We start from the raw sequence: 22,207 nt of genomic DNA, 5'->3' as shown, positions 1-22,207 counted from the left end.
CCACCAAAGGAGACTTCTTCCCCATAGGCCCTCAGGCACAGCCATGGAGGACAATGAACCAGGGAAATTCTTTTAGGACTGGGACCTGGATCCACCTGTGAAGAAGTGAGCCTGGCAGCCCAGGCGGCAGGGTGTGGTCCAGGCCATGAGCAGCAACCCCTAAAGGTTCTTCCCCCTCTCCTCTTTTGCGAAGTCAGTCCCTGTTGTGGATAATCTGTTTTCTCTCCGACGTCACAGATTTGGCATTTTGGGTAGTTGCGTTTAAAATGTAGCCACCGTGGTGGATAAGAAGCAGCCACATCCATCTCATTGAGAGAAATGCACATTACTCAGAGATCCTGATTTTAGAGCTGGTCATGACTTGGATTATCTTCCTTTGGGAAGGAGATCAAGTGCATTTTTAGTTGTAGATGGCGTGGGTTCTTCATTTTAGTAGGAACATCTTAAAAATATCTTTTTTATTGAGGTGAAATTCACTAACACTAATCATTTAAAAATGTACAATTTGGTGGCGTGTAGCACATTTGCAATGTTGTGCAACCACCACCTCTATCAGGTAGCCAGAGCGCTTGGAAAGTGCATACACAAGGAAAGAAGGTACACGTGGATGCCGGGCAGCCACGGGAGGAAGTGGAATGTGTTTGCTCAGCACCCCTTGCTCCGGGGAACGAGTTTGCTCCTACTCCATGGGTGCTGGCTGGATGCACCAGTACCGATGCCATCTCCTGCACTCCCTTATGGGGGTGGGCATGTGATTCATGCTCTCCTGCTGGCTGTAGAACCTGGTGCGCTGTGGGCTTGTGACCACGGCCAGAACAACCGAAGTGACCCTTGGAACGTTTCTGCTTCAGTGAGGGTGACAATGAAAGCCCAAACTGAACAATGATGTGTCTCAGACCTCGAGGCTCCAGGAGGGGGAGGTGGGTCATTGCTAGGGGACATGGAGCTTCATGTCCTAGAAGCCTTAGGCCACTTCCTGAGGGAAACGAAAACAATGTTCTTCCCCTGGGATTCTAAACTGGGAGAACGCAGGCCTGGCTCTGCTGGCCACCATCCTGGAGTCTGTTTCAGGGAGGAGAGAACGTGCCAACCCAGTGGGGAGCAGACAAGAGTGATGGCGACCATGAGCCCTGGAGCTAGCATTCGAGAAGCCGGATTTCCCTAGTCTTTCCAACCTTGGGCCTCCCCATTGTCTAAACTCTAAACCACTGAATCCCCTCATTTAAACCAGTTTAGGCTGGGATTCTGTCCCGTGTGACTGAGAGTCCTGACGAATATAACAAGCCACATGGAAGGTAGGTGGAAGTATCACCATTTGCTATAGATGAGGAACCTACGTGGATAGTGGTCTATGATGCAGCTCTCCGGGTGGGTGTGACAAGCAGTGGATATTAAGATGACCCAAGTGGTGAGTCACCGTGGGGCTGAAATCACCGAGCCTGATGGTAGGTGAGCCAGGTCTGCACATCAGGGAGGAGGTGCAGCAAAGGCAGGTGGAATGGTTTCAGAAGCAGGCTGGTCCAGAGGACATAAAGTCTAGCAGGGTGCTGGGGCCAAGGGTAGACTCTCGTCTGAGTCAGAAGTGTGGGAACTGAGTCTTCCGCTGGAGTCCCCAGGGGGAAGATGTTAGAGGAACATGCTGCCGGTGAAACAGTTGGAAGGGCCCCTGTGGTAGTCACTGGTGCTGGTTGCTAAATATGTCTGGTTCTCCCTGCTTTGAGATCCGTGGTAGTGTTTACTTCCTGGATCCTGATAGTTGAATGGAGCTGTTTGACTGGTTCCAGCCAATGAGGGACAGATGGCTATGTCAGTGTGATACCCTCCAGTGCCCTCCTTGCGGTGGTGGCTCTTCTGTCAGCCAGGGTCCCAGAATATTCCATGAGCTCTACGCCTCTGCAGACTTGCCACAGACACGTAACAGGAGCAAGAAAAGTAAACCTTATGGTTTTTCATAATAGATTTAATAGATTTAATTTATAGTCATACCGTGCTCAATTTTTTATTGTGGTAAAATATGTACAGCATAAAATTGCCATTTTAACCATTTCTAAGTGTCTAGTTCAGAGGCATTAAGTGCATTCACATATTGTGCAACCATCACCACCATCCACCTCCAGAACTCTTTTCGTCTTTCCAAACTGAAGCTCTGTAACCCACTAAATACTAACTTCCCACTCCTCACACACACCCACCCCTGACACACCCCAGTCCCTGGCAACTACTATTCTACTTTGTCTCTATGGATCTGACTACTCTATGTGCCTCACGTAGGTGGAATCACACAATATTTGTCCTTTTGTGTCTGACTTACTTCACTTAGCATAATGTCTTCAAGGTTTATCCATGTTGGAGCAGCTTCCAGAATTTCCTTCCCTTTTAAGGCAGAATAATATTCCACTGTATGCATATGCCACATTTTATTTATCTATTCATCTATTCATGAACATCCGGGTTGTCTTCACCGTTTGGCTATTGCAAATAGTACTGCTGTGAACACTGGTGTACAAACGTCTATTAGAGTCTCTGCTTTCAGTTCGTTTGGGTATGTACGTGGAAGCGGGACTGCTGGATCGGAGGGTAATTCTATGCTTACTTTTGGTGAGGAACCACCATATTGTTTCCTACAGAATTCTTGTGATTTTAAGTCACCAAAATTTGGGGTTGCTTGTTATTGCAGGATAACCCAGCATATCCTGGCTGATACTGCCCCTTGCCCCAGATAATCTAGGATCAACCAGGATTCCGATCAGGCCACAGTGAAAGAGACAGAAGCGAGAGGGTACAGGAGCCCAAAGGCTACATCAATTGGAGCTAGACCCGTGTGATGTATGGTTAGGAAGGCCCAGCAGGGTTAGCCAGCACTGATATGCCTCTTCTTGGGACCACCTGGAGGGGCCTTCATATGCCAAAGACAATCAGGGCCAGGCTCTGGACCAACCCTATAGCCACATGGTTGCTTCTGACTGGACATAACCCCCCTCTAACATGGTCAACTCGGGCCTCCCGACCCCAGCAACACAGATATCCAAGGTCATACACATCATGGGCTCCCAATGATTTCATCACAAATAGTTCTACTCGACAGATACTTGATCCTGAGAATTTCAACTTGTCAAGAGCAACTATAATGTTTTTAAAAGTGTGCTGTGGTGATTTCAGGGTGAGGTGAACCAGGCTTTGAATCCTGGTTCTGTGACTTCCCAACTGGCTAGCTTTGACCAAGCCTCAGTTTCTTCATCTGTAGAGTGAGGATAGTATAAACCGCCACACAGGTTTGGCAAGGACTATGCAAAATGTGCCAAGTCTGGTGCCGGGCACACAGGAGGCCCTCGGTAAACAGTCGCTGCTATTTGGGGGCAGCGTTATATAAGCCCTTGAGGAAGGGAGAGGTATGGCACCATCTTTCTCAACACGGTCTTCCCTTTAGCCATGTGTTAGAGTATTTGTGGACGCCCATCTGGATGTGGAAAGAAAGTGGCAAGGGGCCCGCAGTGCACACATTCATTCGTTCAACCGATGTTTACTGAGAACTTACTGGGAGCCCAGTGCCGAGCTCCACACGTGGTTCTTGTCCTCGTGGAGGAAGCAGTACGAGTCTCTGGAACTGGACAGCTGCAATCCACGGACGGCAGGGCCGGTCATCAGCGGCATGGGGTGACGACTGTGCGGACAGTGGCCTCTGACCTTGAGGCTGGGGGGGTGGGGGAGACTGGGGCATCTGGGAACATTAGAGAGCTTCCAGAAGGGGAACGTCTTGGACAAAAGTTGAGCTTTGTGTCTCAACGAGTTAGGTGACTGTTCTTGTGCCCTCAAAGGGGTGAAGCTGGTGGGAGAGAAGGGAGAAGTAGGACTGGTTTCAGCAGTGAGGGCCTGAGTGCCCATCTTGGGCAGCCCCTGCCCACGAGGGGGGTGGTGGGTACTTGGGTCAGGGAGCACACGGCACTGCCACGTAGCTGAGGCGCCAGGTGGATTGGGGGTGCGCAGTGGAAGGGGCTGCTGGAGGCTGCCGGAGAGCCAGTCTGGGGGTGCTCAGGGGGTCCAGCGCCAAGGCCTAGAGGTAGCGGTTGGGAAAGTGATGAGCAGAGGGTGGCTATGCTGATGGAAGTAGACAGAGATGCCCCAAGTCAGAAACCTGGAGCCCGGAGAACTCTCTGGGAAATGAGAACAACCCCCACGGGAAAGGGGTGAGTAAGCGTGAGGGTGGAGTGTAGGTGTGCACAGAATCTTAGAGCTGGAAGGGATCTTCAATGTCATTTAGTTCAACCTCCCACCCCACGAAGTCTTTCAGTCTTCCACTGTCCAATTGAGGGCACTCAACTCTACTTGGACACTCCAAGGTACGGGGAGCTCACTCCCTTCATGGGGACTCATCCTAGCGAGGCGCCCGGGCCTCCAGGACGGCCTGGATGGACCTGGCGCCGCGACCTTGGCCGCGCTGAGTGGGCCGGCCTCCGCTCGGCGGCGGCACCTGGCGGGGGCGGCGGGTCGGGTGGGGATTGCGCTGCGGATGGGCCGGCGCTGCTGTCCCCGGCCCCAGTGCTGAGGCAGGCAGAGTGCAGTGGGCTCTGGTGGAGGTCGGGAGAACTGCAGGGTGAAGGCCGCCGGGGGCTCCGCGGGCTGCCGGGGGGAGGCACTTGACACCGGCCCGGGGAGAGGAGGGGCCGCTGTCCCTGCGGCCAGTGCTGGATGCGGGGACCCAGCGCAGAGGCAGCGCCAGGTAGCGGGGCGCCCCGCGGGTCGGGGGGAGGGAGGGCTGCAGCAGGGCCCCCGGCGGAGCGGCCCGGAGCGCGGCCGAGGCGGGGCGCCCAGGCCCAGCGCAGGGTCGGGGCACCGCGGGGTCCGGCCCTCGGTCTCGCAGCGTGCGGAGACCCCCGGCGGGGCCGCGGAGGCCGGGGAGTCGGGCCGAGGGCGCTAGGACCGGCCGCGCGCCCAGGCCGCTACCGCCGCGGCGCCCCGGGGCCCCCCAGTCGGCGCTGCCTCCCGGGCCGGCTCCGCAGCGCCGGGGCCGGGGCCAGCGCGGCCGCGGGGGGCGAGCGGCGGGCGGAGGCCTGGGCCCGCGGGCGGCCGGAGGGAGGGAAGGAGGAAGGCGGAGAGAAGGGGTGGGAGGGGGGGACCCGGCAGAGGAGGCGGAGAGAGGGAGCGCGACAGCGAGCGGAGGGAGGGAGCGAGCGAGGCAGGCAGGCGGGCCGGGAGGGAGGGAGGGCGCGCGGGCGGCGGCGGCGGCGGCGGCGGCGAGAGCAGAGGACGAGCCGGGACGCGGCGCCGCGGCACCAGGGCGCGCAGCCGGGCCGGCCCGACCCCACCGGCCACACGGTAATGAGCGCCGCTGCTGGCGGCCCGGGAGGCCGGCCCGGAGGCGGGCGGGGAGGGCGGGCGGGCGGCCGGGCGGGGGGCACGGCGGCGGGCAGTGCCCGGCTCGGGGCGCGCTCCCGGACCCCTGCAACTCGGCGCCGGGCGCTCGCGGGGCCGGGGCTGCGGGCGGGGACGGCGGGCCGGGCCGGCCGGGGCGGCGCGGGGGATCTGAGGGTTTGTTTATGTCCCCGCGGGCTCCGCAGGCGCCCCCTCCCGTCCCGCCCGCCCGCCCGCCCGCTCCCGGCGCGGAGCCCCCTCCCCGCCCCCGCCCCCGCCCCCGCCCGGCTCCGGGCTCAAGTTCAAGTCTATACAATGCCGCGGGGGGCCCCCTCCGCCGCCGGCCTCCGCCGCGGTGCCCGGCCCGGCGCTGCCGCAGGGGCCCCGGCCTGGCCGCCCCCGCCTTCCGGGCCCTGCCCCCGCCCCGGGGCCCCGCCTGGGGCCTGCGGCCGCGGCGCTGCAGGGCGCGGACCCCGACCCGGAGAGATCGGCTCCCGCCGCGGCCCGCAGGGAGCGGGGGAGGGGGCGGGGGCCGGGCCCCGCGCAGGCTCCGCGGCGGCGGCAGAAAATGGCAGCCTGGCACGACCCGGCCCCCCGCCCCTCCCCCCGGCTCCCGGCCCTCCTCGGCCCGGCGGGGCGGGGGACGCGGGAGGCCCCCGGGGGCGGGCCGCGGGGTGATTCGGGGGCCGGGCCGGGGAGCGCTGCGCAGCGATCCTGCTCCGGCCACCTGTGGCTGGGGGTGCGGGGTGCCAGCGGATCTGGGAGGGGCGGCGGGGGTGGCGAGAGTGCCACTTGGGGGGCACACCTCCCCGCGGAGGGCCGGGCGGCGCGCGGGGGGGGACGTCGTGCCTGGCTCCTCCCTGCCCCCGCCGCGGGCCGTGGGAGCCGGGGCGGCGGCGGCGGCGGCGGCGGCGGCGGCGGCGGTGGCGGCGGCGCCGCAGTGTGGGGGCGGGGCGGGGGCGGGCGGAGATCCCGGGCCGGGGCCGCGGGGGCCGGAAGACGCGGGGATGCGAGCTGCGGGCCCCGGCCGGGAGCGGCGCGGGTGGGGGCGCCCGGGGTCGCCCCCTGCAGCAGCACCCCCGGTCGCACACACTCGCACGCACGCGGACACACTCACGCACACGCACCCCCGCCGGGCCGGTGCAGACGTGTCCTTGAAAGCTTCGCATCTGCACAGTGAAGGACGAGGCCTCGCGGAGGCTGCAGATCGGGGTCTTCGGCCCCGCGGCCCCGCGCCCCAGGAGACCCCGAGCTTCGGAGCCGTAGGCGGCCGCGGCCCGTGTCCCGCCCTCACCCCGCTCCCCTCCCCCAGGCCGCCCTGCCCGCCCTCCCCCTCGGCGCGCGGACCGAGCTGGCGTGGGTCCAGGGCCCGCCCCCGGCCTCCCCCAGCCCCCCGGCGCTGGGGCCCGCGGCCCTCCGGCTGCCAAACTGCATTTCGCTTTCCTGGAACCTCCCTTCTTGGGGGCACCCACTCCCCTGCCCTCCCCTCCCCTCCCCTCCCCTCCCCTCCCACCCCCTCTGTTATTCCCCACTTTTCTCTCCATCCCCAGCGTCCTTCCACCCCTCTGCGCGGCGAGGCCCGCGGAGTAGGCGCTGCCGGCCTGGTCGGGGCGCGGGGGGCTTCTCCCCCTGCGCGGGCGGGAGCCCCCCGAGGCTGCACCTTGACCCAAGATGGCGTCCAGCACCCCGGCGGCCGGCCGGGCCCGGGGCGGGGGCGGAAGGGCTGGGGGCCCCGAGCCACCCCGCGTGCCCCCTCCCAAGCCTGCAGGGCCGGGAGCCCGGGCCTGGGCCACGGGCGCCCTCTGCCCTGTGACCCCGCTTGCCCCTCGCCGGGCGCCCGTGCCCGGAGGCTGCCATCAGCATCCCTGGGGGACTGTTGAGTCTTCAGGTTTCACCCTGGGCTGCCAGCGGCTGAAGCGGCCTCCGGCCTCCTGGGCTGGCGGGCTCTGCAGGGATCCTGGGATCAGGTGCTGCTCTAGCTGTGCCTCCTCCCTTGCAGGCAGATGTGACAGCTGCAGCCGGGGAGGCTTTTCTCCTTCGGCGTTGCTGGAGTGAGGACTGGCCTGTGGGCTCTGGGGAGCCCAGCTGTCAGGCGGAGGGACCCCCTTAGGGCTGCCGTCTCTGCTGGCAGGGGCTCTCTTCTGGTGCTCTCCTCAGCTGCCGGTCCGGAGGCTTGGGTTGTCAGGAGTTCCTGTTAGGTTTCTGGGGCAAGGTGGTCCCCCTCCGCCTCCAGGTCCCGTTGAGGCCGTCGTTGGGCTGTTTGACAGGCATCTCCGTGAAAGTGTGAGGCTGCGGGCCTGGGAGTGCATGTGTGTACATGTGCTGCACCCGGGCGGCAAACTTGCGCTTCGGGTCTGGCACCTGCCTGCCTGCCTCCCTTCCCTGGCCCCACTTCTTTGGGCTCTGGCTCCCTCTCTGCACTCTTGTCCAGCTGCTCGGTCGGTACTCAGGCTTCAGCTCCTCCTCAAGCGCATGGCTCCCGGCTCAGGCTCAGGCTCAGGCTCAGGCTCAGGCTCAGGCTCAGGCTCAGGCTCAGGCTCAGGCTGACCGAGCCTGCTGCCCATCCCAGGCACGGGGCCCGCGGTAGAAAGCCGGCCTTGGGAAGGTGAATTCCTTCTAGATTCGAGCGGTGCCAGGGGCACAGAGCAAGGCTGCCCTCCTAGCACTGGAGAGGGCGACCGCACTGTGGCCATCTGTCAGGGTGTCTGCGGACAGGATTCCTCTGTGGGGTGGGGGTTGGATCGGAGCTCGGAGGTCCATTCCAACTTTGAAATTCTATGGCTCTGATTCTAGTGGTGGAATTTCAGACCCGGGAATGGGGGTGGGGTGGTCTGTTTTCACCACACAGCGGTAATCCGGAAAGGCTTCCAAGGAGTGGAGGTCTGAGCGAGCCAGGCCTCCTGGGGGATGGGCCTGTGAAAAAAAAGGGGCGGGTGAGGGGTGGGGGCCCCCTCCCCCGCAGGGAGACAGGTTTGTCGGGTGAGGGGTGGGGGCCCCCTCCCCCGCAGGGAGACAGGTTTGTCGCAGGTGCCTCCACAGAAAGTGTAAAAAGACAGCCTCCAGGTAAACCTTCACATGTAGGTTCACACGTAAATCTGTGTGTGTACATAATTTCCGAGGGTTTTTTCCCCCTCCGAGTCCAATTCACAATATGCTCTCGAGTTCCTCGTGGATATTTTCCTATCACGGTCACACAGCACTGCCAATGGTCCCCTGCAAGAAATACAGGACAAGTTAGAAAATCCTTGCCCAGGGTGACTTGGCCCCTGGGGAACTCACACAGTGTCCCCTGCTCCAGCTCTCTCCCATAAGCCTGTGGTCTCCACAGGATAAGGACCTCGACTTGGCGGCTTCTGGGTCCCCCATCAGACATTTAGTGGGACCTCCCTGGGTGTCTGCTGAACAGCAGGGGAGCTTGCTACACACCTGCGGTTTTGGTGTGTGTCCTCTCCCTTAGCGGTGGCCTGGCAAGGCTCCTTTTGTTGGGAAGCACGTAGGGAACTCAGAATCGCCTTACCTGCTTCCTGATGGGTAATTTAAGAGTAGACCCCTCACTCCCCATCGTTGCACCTGAAATATTAACCATTGGTATCCAAGCCTTACAACTGAGATTTGAAAGAGAACTTGAAGCTCTGAGAACACTTGGAGCTGGGTTGGGGGCTGTTTGGGTGTGGGACCAGGCCGGGGTTGGAAGTACTAACCAGAGCCTGAGGCCAGGATTGGGTGCCCGTCAGAAGGCACGGCCTTTCCCTCGTCTCTTCCTGCTGCTGGTGCGGGCCTGGGGTCCCTGGGGAGATGTGTGGTATGGCCCTGGGGAATCGTTTCCACTCCTACTCCGGTATCTAACAGATAGTAGCACCAGTCAGGAGCCCCCCCACCTGCCCTTTTGAGGCTGGGCATCTCTGTGACCACGTCACAGCTAGGGTGGTCAGCTAGGGTGCCACATTCCTTTCCTCCCAAATCTTGAGGACTTGTTTTCAGTCCTCTCTATTTTTCGCTTAAAAAATAAAAAATAAAAAAATCTCAAATCTGAGACCCATGAAGTATCAGAGATATGTGTGTGTGTTCAAGCTGGCCTGCACTTGGCTGAATGTCGTGGGCAAGACAGGGTGTGGTGCATGTGTGTGTGTGTGCATACTTCCACGGACACGGTGTGCAGCCACGTGGGGGAGAGATAGGACTTGCTTAGACACGGGCCTGTTTCAAGGCAGCTGAAGTGAGGGCCCTGGAGTCCGATGCTTCCCTGCTGCCTCGAGATCTGGACCACCTAACTTAATCGCCCTGTGCCTCAGTTTCCTCACCTGTACCATGGAAATAAGTTGAGGGTGTCGTGAGGACTCAGGGGTCGATGCGCATTACTCCCTTGGTGGAATGTCCATGCTCAGTGTCAGGTGGCTGTGAGGATCCTCATCATTTGGGCAGCTTGGGTGGACCAGTACTGTGGGAAGTGCTCTCAGAAGCCTGTCCACCTTCCCGCCTATTTTGCCAAAGAGTGGATGATGGAGGAAGGTGCTGGTTCTGATTGATGTGGATGTTCTGATTGACAGATCTGCAGAGGGGAAGGCTCCTCCGTGCCACTTAGCCATCTGTTCTGGAGAGTAACAGAACACGTTGTCAACAGGTTGTCTGTGTACCCACCTTAAATCCCTCATGCTGTAGTTCCAGCTCTTTATTCTGATCCTGCCTTGAGCGTCTCGTGTTTGCTTGTTGAACATTTCTTGTGGGCAGAGCCCTGTGCTAGGATTTGAGGGAACACAGAGTGAGTTTAGGATGAGCCCATCTAATTGATGACCACAGACCAAGGTCACAGGAGAGGGAGAAATAAAGTGCTCAAAGACAGTGAAGCCACAATGAACCAGAGGGGATCAGGGAAAGCTTCTTGGAGGAGGTGGTACCACTGAGGTGGGGCCTCCAGGCCTAGGGAGGGAAGCCTTGCTGTGGGGGATGGGTGGCTGGAGGGTGGAGGAGATGCTAGGGGGTGGGGTGGGGGTGGAGTGGGGCCTCTAGTGAGCTGAGGGCCAGGCTGAGGCCCCACATCGATTTGGGGAGAGCAGTCCCTATGCTCTGTAACTCCTGCGTGGCCCTGCGTGTAGTGTCTTGGTGGGGTGGGGAGAAGCCAGAGGGACGGATGGGGAGGTGGGGGGCAGGAGGGGAGCAGGGAAGGGGCCAGCTGAGCTCATTTGGTGTAGGCTTTGGATGATCCCTTTATATTCCATAGACTAGCACTTAAGAGCTCAGACTTGGAGGGAAACAGAGCATATTTAAATCACAGTAACCCCAGGGGTCTGTGGCTATTAAGGGGAACACCAGCCAGGGTAAGTAAGATCTGCACTCCAGTGACAGCAATGGTGGTATGAATGGGGAGGAGGAGGGTCCCTTGCTTGGCCTCCCACTGCTTCCCCTCAACCAGGCTGAGGTGCCCCAGCATCCAGAACATTCCCACAAGGGGCTGTGAGTAGGAGAGAAATGGGGGCAGCAGGGCTGATTCTGCCCTTCCTTGCAGGCTCCCTCCGCCACCCACAGCAGAACCGAGCAGGCTCTGAGGGGATGTGACCCGGGTGTGCCTGCAGGTGCCTAGCAGCACGCCCCCCCCCCCCCCCAAGGACAGCTAGTGGTCAGGGCCCTCCAGGCCACATCTCCCTTGCCGATCACATCCAGGCCAGGCCTGTCTGGAGGACAGCGACGGGGGAGGAGGTGCAGACGTCTGGGGCTTTCCTAACTGAATCCCTGCAGGGAGTGGAATTTTTTTTCCAACCATAGCTCAGCTCAGCTCAGCGTGGTCCACCCCTGTCCTGCTGAGGTCCCCTCTGACCCCTAAGCCTTCCCAGCCTTATTTATTTCTATAACCAGGTTCCTATTTTCTATTTCCTGTGGTCATGGCCCTGCTCAGTGTCATCCCTATTGATCTCCCCTCTCTGTTTCTGTTTCAAATGTCAAGGTCATTTTTATTCTGAGCCAGTTGTTAGCCACCCTGTCTGGGAACACCAAGGGGACAGAGGCCCACCCATCCCTCCCAGCGAGTAAGTGAGGGTCAGAACTTGGGTGTCCTGACTCTTACTCTAGTTCCTCTGCTGCTGTGCCAATGAATGGGCCTAGGGATTGGTGCAGGTGTTCTAGACCTAACACATCCCCTAGATCCCTGTGTCCCAGTGGGCTTTACTTGGACAGATTGAAAGATGCTCAGAGAGGACATTATGGGACAGCGGGGTCAGGTCTGTGGTTTACTGAGCCATGGATTGACAGGGCCATGTCATGGGGAATATCAGGGAACTCTGGGCCTGGGCGGCTGTGAAGCTGGGGGCTCTGGGAGTGTTGCTCCCCCCCAGAGGTTCCCCAGAGGACCCTGAGAGGGGCAGGGGAGGGCACACAGGCCTATGCCTAGCAGCTGGTATCCTCTAACATTCCACCAAATAGAACCTGTGGGAAAGGGGTTTCTTGAAGAATGGTCCTGTATGATCAATTTTAGAGATTCTGAAAAGAGTAATACATTTAATGGATAAAGAGGAATCTATTTAGATTCCCCCAAGCCTTTGAAAGGAGGTAGTAAGCACGTCTATTCTGATGTGTTACATGCCTGTGATATGGTGTTGGGTAACCCACGAAGGCAGTGTGTGGGGGTGTGATCTTGTTTTTGTAAAACCCTTTAAAAATAAATACATATATACATGGACAGAAAAAGTTGTTCTGGAAGGTTACCCAGCAGACCTGTCCACAAAGTCTCTGCCTCTTTATATGCTTTATACATTTTTGTAATCTTTGAAAAGATGTAAACGCACATGTGTTACTTTCTTAATGACAACAACAAAAATAAATAAAACCACACTTTTTAAAGCTTCTGGATGAGAACGTGGAAAAGATTTGAGTCATGGTAGGGCTGGAAGGATGACTCTTTTTTATAATGGGTAAGAAAGGAGCTTGGAGGCCGACAGCAAAGGCTAGGGCCACTCAGGTGCCTGTTCTTTCTGGAAGGGTTGCAGGGACAAACATTACAGACCCTGGGAAGCCTCTAAGCAAAGGCCAGGAGTAGCAGGGATGGGCTGTGAATGGAAGATAGGCAGCTGGCTGAAGCCTGGCCTGTGGCAGGGCAGGGCCAGTGGGCCAAGTTAGCTCTATGGGACGGTGACTTGAGCTGTCAGTTCACCCAGAATGGGAAATGAATCACTGGGGGACTTCATGGACGGCTTCGATCTGGTGGCTCTTGTGGCCCAAATGGTTCCCTGGGAACCAGCGGTCTAATCGGGGCCTGGTCCCCAGGCGGAGCTCAGGCGACCTGGCCCTGGCATAGAATGGGCAGCGCGGAGAGCCACACGCAGGGAGGACAGCGTAGGGCTTCAGAGGGGCCCAGAAAGGGATGGAAGGGGTTCTGGGGAACTCTTCGGGCATGTGGGCTCCAGCTGGGCCCAGGTCTGTGTCCGGAGAGGCCCACGAGTGGGTGGCAGCGACCCAGGTGACAGGGCGGAGAGGGGAGGAAAGGCAGCTACAAATTCCTCTGCCGGTTGCTTGGCAACAGCCCCCAGCTTCCCCTTCCATGGCCCGCCCCCAGCACCAGCCCCTGCCATGGGTGCCTTCCTGGAGCTCGTTTTCGAGCTCGTTTTCCCCTCCGAGGCGTCCCCGTTCAACATCACACGGGAGAGGGTATGCGTCCGTGTCTGCGTCCGTGTCTGCCTCGGCCCCACCCCTGGCTGAAGGCCGGCAGAGAAATATGGTGACATGGAAGCAAGCACGAAGCGTGTCCCTCTGCCGCACCCCCGGCCTCAGCCCCAGGCCGGCAGGGGACAGGTGTGCCGGCCTGAGAAGGGTCGTGGCAGGCAGACGGCCGGCGCACCTGATGTGCATGTCAGCCCCACCAGCCCTGGCTTAGCCTGGGCCTAAGTGTCCTTGTGCCGCAGATCAGCATGAAAGGCCTCCATCTCTTACCGGCATGGCCGGAAGCCAGTGGAATCCTGTCTGAAGAACAGTTGGCACTGTCCCCAGCACACAGTAGGAGGCGAGGAGACAGGAGCTCCTGTCGTGAGAGGGCTGCGTGCGGGTGACTGTGGGGACCGGGCAAGATGGCCCCCGTGAGGCCCTGTTGCTTTGCAAGACCTTACAGAGGTATCTGTCATCCTCCCTGTGGGGATCTCGGGGCCTCTGGAAGGTCGAGGTTCAGCTGGTTGATCTGTGAGCCCTCTGGCCCTGGCCCCCCGATCCCTGGGCCTTTAGTCTTGGTGGAGTCCAGGCCCACTAGGGACCTCACGGGTCCCCTCAGTCCTGGGCCTTCTCTCTCACTGCCCTCTGGTCTCACTGGGCCCAGAGCAGGCCGTAACCTCTCTGCTGGGTTCTGGGCCTGCTGGCAGGGCCGGCTCTGCCCCCTGGCCTGGAGGCCTGGGAGGGTCTAGACCACAGCAGGCCAGGCAGCTGGCACACGGCAATGGTCCTAATGGTTTTATGACCAGCAACAATGCGGTGCCTATTGCCATCCTCTCACGGCCGGCTTCCCCGCCCATCTGGTGGTGGCCTGAGGGCCTGCCTGGCACTGGGGGCTCAGCTGGGAAGCCCAGTGGGGCCTGGCAGTTGCTTCTGGGTTTTTTTCTGTCAACACCCTCTATGCGGCCTGGACTCCAGGAGAACTGGGGTTCAGCAGACTGAGCTGCCAGGGCTCTGCCTTGGCAGGCCTGGCAGCTCTCGAGTTTCTGTCCAGAGGTCCCTTGCTTCAGATCCTTAAATAATGTTCATCTGTTCATTTATTAAAGACCTACTATGTGCCAGGCACGGGCCACAAAGATGAAAGAGACTGAGCCGGTGCTCTGACGTGGAGTATTATTAGAATGCAGGTGGGTGGAGAGAGCTCAGGGGCTCAGAGAAGGGACATCTCATTCAGAGGAGAGAAAAAAATCAGGAGGGGCTTATTTATTTATTTAAAAATTTTATTTATTTATTTAAGAGAGAGCGAGAGAGCACAAGCAGGGGGGAGGGGCAAAGGGAGAGGGAGAAGTAGGCTCCTCACTGAGCAGGGAGCTGGTGCGGCTGGATCCCAGGACCCCAGGATCAAGACCTGAACTGAAGACAGACACTTAACCGACTGAGCCACACAAGCACCCCAGGAAGGGTTTTAACAAAAAAAAATTTTTTTTTTAAAGATTTTATTTATTTATTAATGAGAGACACAGAGAGGCAGGGACACAGGCAGAGGGAGAAGCAGGCTCCCTGCAAGGAGCCTGACGTGGGACTCGATTCCAGGACCCTAAGATCATAGCCTGAGCCAAAGGCAGACGCTCAACCACTGAGCCACCCAGGTGCCCCTAAACAATTTTTTTAAATTGAAATTTAGTTGACTTATAATGTTACATTAGCCTCAGGTGCACAACATAGTGGTTCAACAATGTCATAATGATGGGCTCATCATGATACTGTTCTAAAGAGGTGATGGCTGAGCTGAGTGTCAAGGGCAAGGAGCAGTTAGCCAGGGGCTCAAGGGCCTTTCCTGACCTGATGGGATGAGGAACTGTGGGCTGTGGGGCCGGAGGGCAGGGCTGGCACTGGACCCAGAAGGGCTGGGATGTTACCTGCTGATAGATGCTGGGCTTGGAATATCCATATTTGTGTCTGTGGGAGAGCACCCAGTGCGTCAGGACAGAGAGATCGGACAAAAGGAAAGGGGCAGGGGCAGCCCGGGTGGCTCAGCGGTTTAGCGCTGCCTTCCGCCCAGGGCATGATCCTAGAAACCTGGGATGGAGTCCCCCGTCAGGCTCCCTGCATGGAGCCTGCTTCTCCCTCTGCTTGTGTCTCTGCCTCTCTCACTCTGTGTCTCTCATGAATAAATAAATAAAATCTTAAAAAAAAGGGGGGGGGGTAAGGAGCTGAGGCAGGAGGGGAACAGAGTGTGAGCATGGAGGTGGGGTGCTTAGGGAGGCATTTTGGGAGCGGAGCTGGCAGGAATGGCTGGGTGATGTCACCTGGCCAGCTGCATGGGTGAAGGTGGCAGCCACTGAGAGGCACAGGTGGGGGTAGTCTGGGAGTGCCTTCATGTGGGGGAAAGTACTGGAGTTGGGGCGCCCAGGGCCTGGCCAGGCCCAGCCGGACGGATTAGAAAGGCGGGCACATTTTCTTCCATAACTGGTAGCAAACCCTGTAGATTTTTGAGGAGGGAAGTAACTAGGGGAATCCTGGTGGTTGGAAGCCTGAGCAGGGGCTTGTACTTCTAAGGAGGCCTCTCAGAGGATGAGCCTCAGGCCGCCTGGGTGGCTCAGTTGGATAAGCATCTGCCTCCAGCTCAGGTCCTGATCCCTGTGTCAGGCTCCCTGCTCAGCAGGGAGTCTGCTTCCCCCTCTCCCTCTGCCACTCCCCCTGCTCATGCTGTCTCTCTCTCAAATAAGTAAATAAAATCTTAAAAAAAAAAAAAAGATGAGCCTCAAGGCCTGGACTCTGTCCTTGGACTCCCCGGCTGCAGGACCTGGGGTGAGTCCTGTCCGCCTTTGAGAATGGCATGTGAATTGCAAAGTTAACATCCACCCCCCCTCCAGAGGCAGGGCTGCCTAGATAGGTAGGCATATGCAGTTTTGGGAAGCAAACAAAAGAGACGAACAAGAACTTTCTCTAAGATCGAAGTGGAGTCCTCTATATGTCACAGGAAGGGCCATTAGCAAAGAACTTCTTGAAAAGTGACGTGAGCCGCATTAGCGCCACTGAGACAAGAGGCAGTGTGGCATCGTGCCGGGGCCACCAGACCCAGTGCTGGACAGACAGGGGCCCCTCGGCCCTGCCACCTCTCAACTGCATCCTTGGGCAGATCAGTCCACCCATCTTAGCCTCAGGTTTGCCATCTGCAAAGTGGAGATAACCTCACAGGCTTGTGTTTGCTTGTTTGGAGCACTGCTTCATGCATTAAACCTGGGCATTTGATGTCACTCGTCACACTCTTTATGTCACCCGTCTTTTAAAAGAACCCTTATGTGGCTGGCCTCATAGGTACTCGGGAATGAACACTTGGCTGCACATGCTCTCTGTCTGGTGCTGGGGAGGCACACATGTGTGCCCCCTTCTTTCCCTCTCTCACTGGCTGAGCTGCTTCTTGGTCTTTGCCTCTGGGAGCCCTGTCCCCCTCTCCCCCCCGCCCCCATTCCCTCAGTCAATTTTGAGGAGTTGCCTGTCCTGGGAACAATCATGTTCCATTGACTCTCAAGCCTGGTCACCCCAGTGTATTTGAAGAGCATCTAGTGGGCTACCTGGGAACTGGGGGAGTTGGTTCCTTTTCTCTTTAGTAAAGAGTGGATAGAACTGCCCAGGGCTGTGTGGAGAGCAGAGGGCAGGGAGGGAGAGGCTCTGCACAGGGCCTGGGTGGAGCACAGCCGGGACCTTGCCCGGAGCTGGCTCAGTGTGCTAGGCAAAGGGGTGCAGGGCTCTGGTGGGGTCTGGGAGACGAGCCCGGGGTGACCTTGTCTGAACAGTGAGACTGGCTTCCTTGTGAGCGGGCACACATGGTGACCATTGGCTGTATCCTGGGCCCTGTGACACGCAGCCATGCCCGTGGGGAGACCTTTGAAGCATCTCTGCCTTCTGGAGGAGGCTCTGGTGGGAAGATGGCTTTTTCTCCTCCCAGGCTCTCTTGGCCGTGATGTTGGCAGGAAGGCCTGGGCCAGAGTCAGGCCGTCTCTGGCTGGGCAAGGGGTTGGGCTGGGACCACTATCAATTTGAGAGCGGAAACCAGTGTTTCACTGGGTTTGTACAGACCTGTGCGCGTACCCTGTCGGGGGGGCAGCCCTCTGGAAGCTGAGCATATATGGACTGAGGGTGTGGTGGTGTAATCAAATGAAACGTACAGCATAATTAATCTGGCATGCCCTTAATGGTATGCATAATTGTGCTGCATGGTAATTAGGTGTAAATGGTAAGCAGTTCACATAAATGTTTTTGTAATTGGTATTAATTTTGCAGAGGCAAACTAAGTTTATGCGGTTTTTCTCTTCTTGCTCTGTTAGTTTTCTAGCACAGGCGATTCCTAGCTCTTGGAGGAATTCTATTGCAAATGTTTGTTTATCGGGCAATGTTTTGTGTTTTCTCTCGGAACAATGTTATGAATGGTTATGAGGTTCCCAAGCTGGTTTCCAAATGCCTCTTTGGCCCATGCCGTAGGTGAAATGTGTGACGCATGTGCAGGGAGAGCCTGGTGCATGAGAGGAATGGGTGTGTGTGTGTGTGTGTGTGTGTGTGTGTGTGTGTACCTACGTGCCTGTCTGTATATGTGTGTCTGTATCTGACTGTGTGTGTGTGGGGGGATGTCTATGTGTGTGTATGTGTGTACATGCCTGTGTCTGTGTCCACATGCATGCGTATCTGTGTGTGCACATGCATCTGTGTGTATCTCTGTGTGCATGTGTGTGTATGTGTTCGTGATGACAGATTCAGGGCTGTGATGAAGAGGTTACCCAGTCTTGTGGCTAGGGGGATTAGGGGCAGGCTTGGGCTTTGCCTCAGAGAGGACTCTAGGTCAGGCCACAGGGAGCAAGAGCCACTTGTGGGTGTGGTCTTAAGCCAGAGTCTAGGTTTCCTGAGGACACTTCACTGGCCTTTTGCCCTGATTAATCGCATAATACTTTTTTAAAGACTTAACATTGACTTAGTGCCCACCGTGTGCCAGGCACTGTGCTAAACGGTTGTCTCGGGTTCTCTCATATCTTAAAATGGGCTTATAAAGTAGGAGCTCCTAGTCACTCTGTTGTACAGGTTGGGAAACCAGAGCTCATGTCTCTTGAGTGGCAGAGCCAGGGTTTGAGGAGGAGTCCAGCTGAGCCTCCCTAGGGCTGCAGTGGGGCGTGATGGCACCAGAGCTCCTGGGCAGGGGTTAGTGATTCTGAGATGTGCTGCGCAGAATCTGAGACCCTTTTTCCTCCCCTCCACTCCCTCCACAAGAGGTTTGGTTTTGGGTGGGGCGGAGGGTGAGGAGAAAGCAAACCAGGGACTGGTAGGTAGTTCATTTAGCAGTGGGTGGAGAGGAGCTGTGCCTCAACAGCAGCTCCCAGGCCCTGAGGACCCTTTAGGGGAGACATCGTAGCCTTGGCCTGGGAGGGGGTCAGGTGGGAGGTCGCTCCTTGACACTTGATCTAGGAAGAGTGGAAGAAGTGTGTGCATAGATACCTAGGACTCAGCTTCCAAGGGCCTGGCAGGGTGCGGGAGGCCAGCCCCCCTGGCTTCCCGTGGTTCATTGACACCCTGACCTGGGACCCTCACAATTCCCTTCTCCCTGGACATCTGGGGGCTGGTCGGGCCTGCAAACCCCACAGCAGGGGTACATCCTGGCCTGGGAAATGTGGCACAGGAACCCAGAGCTCCAGAAGAGGGCTTTTCCATTGGCACAGTGCCTTGGGGAACTCTGCTAAGCGACCCCTAGAATGGGGCTTGTGGGGGGTCACTCTGGGCACCGCAACACTGTGCTAGGGATGTTGCAGCTGCCTGGGAGTGACTTCACACAGTCCTCTCTGCCTCAAGGGTCACCCAGAACAGGCAGGAGAGGGAGGGGCAGGAGGGGAAGACAGCTGTTGGCTGTTTGGGGGGCCAGCAAGGTGCCAGACATGAACTCTGACCTCATCTGTTTGGGGAAAGCAGACACATGCATATACACATGAAAAGCAAAATGACCACACAACAGAAACTGATTAAAGACCCCTGGGTGGGTGGTCGAGGAGAAGCAATGGGAGTGGGGTGGTGCTGAGGGATGGGGAGGGAGGGCCCTTCCTCCCCCCAGTCAGAGGAGAGAACGGTGTGAGTGTAGTCACAAGTGTGGGGATGGAGGATGTAAGCTGGAGGACAGTGACCGGCCCTGGAATGATGGGGTCAGCTGGGAAGGTGGGGTGGGGAGCATGCTGCAGTGAGCCATCGGTGTAGGACCAGGCCAGAGTTTAGATTTTACTCTGCGTGAAAATCATTGGCATCATGACGTTTTTAAATTTTTTTTATCTTATCTTTTTAATTTTTTTAAAGATTTTATTACTTCGTGAAAGACACACACACACACACACAGAGGCAGAGACATAGGCAGAGGGAGAAGCAGGCTCCCCACAAGGAGCCTGATGTGGAACTCGATCCCGTATCCCAGGATCACGCACGCCCTGAGCTGCCCGGAGCCGAAGGCAGACGCTCAACTGCTGAGCCATCCAGGCGTCCCATGAGTTTTTTTTTTAATAACAGCTTTATTGAAATATAATTCACATACCATCCAATTCAGCCATTTAAAGTGTGCAATTCGATGGGTTTTAGTACATTCACGGAGTTGTGCAACCATCACCACAATCAATTTTAGAACATTTTCATCAGGCGTCATAGGTTTTGATTGAGGAAGCCATGTGTGGAAAATCTTTGCTGAGCGGCTGGGGTGGGAGGTAGAGGGCCGGAGAGGCAGGGAGCCCCGTGGCAGAACCAAGGTCGCGCCCTGTGGTGCAGAGGGCAGAGGAGCTGGGGCATGGAGGCCTGAGGATCGGTGCCTGGTGCCCGGCGGAATGTGGGGACTTCAGGGGAAGGGGATTTCATTTCTCTTCGGGGTTTGGGGCTTCGGCAGCTGAGCGGAGGGTGGTGCCACTTCCACATAGGGAGAGAAGCCAGAGGAAACAGGAGACCTCTGGTTCTAGAAAAGTGGGATTTTAGGTGACTGCAAATCAGCCAGTGGGGGATGTTCAGAAAGTGGAGGTCTGCTCTACATGAAGCCTGAGTATCTCAGCAGAGGGGATTTCGGAGGGCAGCTGGGGGTACAGTGGGATCCAGGATGGTGCCCACATGCACTAGTGGAGAGGAGGGCCCCAGGGGTGGGAGGATCAAGGGCACAGAGCCAGGTGGAGGCATGGACAGGAGAGAGAGCCAGAGAATCCACTGGTTTGTAAACTTCCAGAAGGAGAGGTGTCTCGTGCTCAGCAGTGGCACTCAGTAAATGATTGACGTGCTTCAAGTGGGGTGGTGGTTAGCTGGCAGGGATGCTGGATTGAACTCACGGACGGTGAGGATGGAAAAGGCCCTTTGAGGCTGTGGGTGACCGTATCAGTCAGAGTCCATTCAGAAGACAGAAACCACATAGTGATTTAAACAGGAAAAGTTTACTATCAAGACTTATTAACTACAACAGGGGATTGGAGTAATGAGAGTTTGGCTAGAAAGCAAAACAAACTGCAGAGGATCTAGAAGTAGCATGTTTGAGACCAGCTACTTCCCTGGGGTCGCCATGGAACACCCACTGAAGATACCCCCCAGGGCTGGGACCCTGATCTTGTTGGAGAGGGCATGGCTGTGGCGCCCGGGATGACGGACATGTTGGCCGAACTTGCTGGAAACCTGCCCCTGGAGCTCACTGGAAGTCATCCTTTGGGTCCCAAGGAAAGTTGGGCATGAGGAGTTATATTGCTGGAGGCACAGCGCCACTAAGCCCCCCAAGGGAGTGTTGGGTGAAGCTGCTGGCTGCTGTTGCTGATCACCCCACTGCAGAGGCCAGGCCCTGGAGGAGCACCCTCCTGGCAGGAGCCCGGTGCTGGATGGGGCAGGACTGGGCAGAGGGGAGCCACAGAGACAAGGATGCCACAGGATGTGGCTGCTGGAGAAGTTGGGTATGGTGTTGGAACCCTCCAGGAGAGCACCCCGGGTCAAGGAAAGAGGACTCCCTTTTCTTCAGTGACCCTCCATCACCCTCTGCTGGCAGAGTCTAACGCCCGACTGCCCGCTGGCAAAGAAGAAATATTTCAAGGGCCTAGCTCCATTTTCACTGAGCAGGAAATGAAGGATGAATAAATCGATAACTGGCACAGTCTGCTCCTTTGGCTGCACAGCTCCATTTGCACCTTTCACACACGTTTGGGGCCCCCTACAACTACAAAATAAGCTATATTTCTATCTAGCGAGACACAGCTATTTTTCTCACTGAGGTTCTCACTCTTTTCCCCAAATGAAGAGTTCCACCAATCATTGGATCAGCCCACTGTCTCCATGAATAACTTCTCAAATTCAATCACAGTCCCACTGACTATTCTGTTACCTACAGACTAAATTATAGGGGCACCTGGCTGGCTTAGCCAGTGGAGCATGTGACTCTTGATTTTCTCTTTTTTTAAGATTTATTGATTTTATTTGAGATAGAGAGCACAAGCAGGAAGGGCAGAGGGAGAAGGAGAGAGAATCCCCAGCAGCCTCTGCACTGAGCCCAGAGCCAAACGTGGGGCCCGATCCCACAACTCTGAGATGACAACCTGAGCTGAAACCAAGAGTCAGATGCCCAACTGACTGCCACCCCAGTGCCCCTGAGTGTGTGACTTGATCTCAGGGTCCTGAGTCTGAGCCCTTAAAAACAAAAAAAAAAGACTCAATTATAAAGTTAACTTCCAACAACTTGTGTATGAAATCATGGTGAAATAATGGGACGAAAGGAGGAAAAAAGAGAAAAAAGTCACCATGTACAAATAAACACACACATGTATATCAAGAAAATAGAAAATATGCAAAACTACTACGGTTCTCATATCTATTTGTTTGCAAGGCAACATTTAATGTCTGGTTCCTTTCTCCCATTACTCACCCTACATTTCCTCTGCGCTCAGCTGGACTCCCAGAAGGCCAGGCTTCTTTTACCTGGTGGAGTGAGCTAAACCTAGATTCTGGAAGGATCTGAATACCAGATTGCCCTGTCTTCTTTGTTGTATTGTTACTGAAGTTTTCCCTTAATCCTAAATTTTTGGCATGGAAGAGGTAACTGAGAAAATCCTCTGGGTTCCAAACATGGTCGTCTTTGCCTCTGTTGTAAACCAGCAACCCAATGTCTCTTTGGTAATCAGGATCGATCCCCCAAGCCAGGGGGGTAACTCCTTTTTTTTGTCTGTTGATTTAGTGGCATAGAGATCCTGAAAAGCCA

At 57.0% G+C, this 22,207-nt stretch overlaps 1 protein-coding gene and 1 long non-coding RNA gene across 3 annotated transcripts in view; one reads left to right on the top strand and one right to left on the bottom strand.

The window, feature by feature from the left end:
- The first annotated feature begins 4,553 nt into the window (after nucleotides 1–4,553).
- The window catches only part of DNMT3A (DNA methyltransferase 3 alpha), a 99,228-nt gene continuing 81,574 nt past the window's right edge, over nucleotides 4,554–22,207 (top strand). The window contains exon 1 of one of the 2 annotated variants that reach the window (XM_025454477.3): nucleotides 4,554–4,717. The gene's annotated coding sequence lies outside the window, so the exon portion shown is untranslated. Of the gene's footprint in view, nucleotides 4,718–5,194; nucleotides 5,314–22,207 lie in introns of those variants that run through there. The other variant, XM_025454476.3, reaches the window with a different exon arrangement.
- LOC112664689 (uncharacterized) lies at nucleotides 8,363–13,752 on the bottom strand. Its single transcript, XR_003139891.3, has 4 exons — nucleotides 13,267–13,752; nucleotides 9,651–9,940; nucleotides 8,776–8,919; nucleotides 8,363–8,562 (listed from the first exon to the last, which is right to left on the bottom strand). It is a non-coding gene; the product is annotated as an uncharacterized LOC112664689 (long non-coding RNA).

Source organism: Canis lupus, chromosome 17 (genome assembly GCF_003254725.2).
Source record: "Canis lupus dingo isolate Sandy chromosome 17, ASM325472v2, whole genome shotgun sequence".
NCBI lineage: Eukaryota > Metazoa > Chordata > Mammalia > Carnivora > Canidae > Canis > Canis lupus.
The sequence above is the reverse complement of the archived record's forward strand: the minus strand, read 5'-3'. Positions and strand labels throughout refer to the sequence as shown.